Here is a 484-nt window from a genome sequence, read left to right on the forward strand (position 1 = left end):
CTTGCTGCTGTCGTCCTTTGAAACACTTCCTGACTAACCGTTGCATAATTCTAAGTGGAACAGTGTGTGCGTCACACCTGATGGATATCGTCTCTAAGAGTTTGTCATTCTATATGAATTTTAAAGATTAATGTGGAATCAGGTTTTTGGTCTCCTAATGAACCATTTTCTACAGTTACCTGGCTAATGATCTTATCAAGGGCGTTGGATTGCATGTTTTTGTCACTGAGTTTGGCAGGAACTGGAGGTACTGCAGTCTGGCACTTTCCCTGTAGTATCAGATGTCTTTTTTCAACCAGCAACAATTCAACAGCTATAAAAACTCTTAGGCTGTATTTTGGAATAGACCTAGATGGAACAAAGTTAAGCAGCTCACATAGACTTATTAAATTATTAGATTTAGAAAACTGTGCTCAATTATTATTTTTTTTTTCACTGCTGGCACAGTTAGTTCAGTAGTCCAGATTTTAACACAAAAAATACC

Source organism: Xyrauchen texanus, chromosome 38, assembly GCF_025860055.1.
Source record: "Xyrauchen texanus isolate HMW12.3.18 chromosome 38, RBS_HiC_50CHRs, whole genome shotgun sequence".
NCBI lineage: Eukaryota > Metazoa > Chordata > Actinopteri > Cypriniformes > Catostomidae > Xyrauchen > Xyrauchen texanus.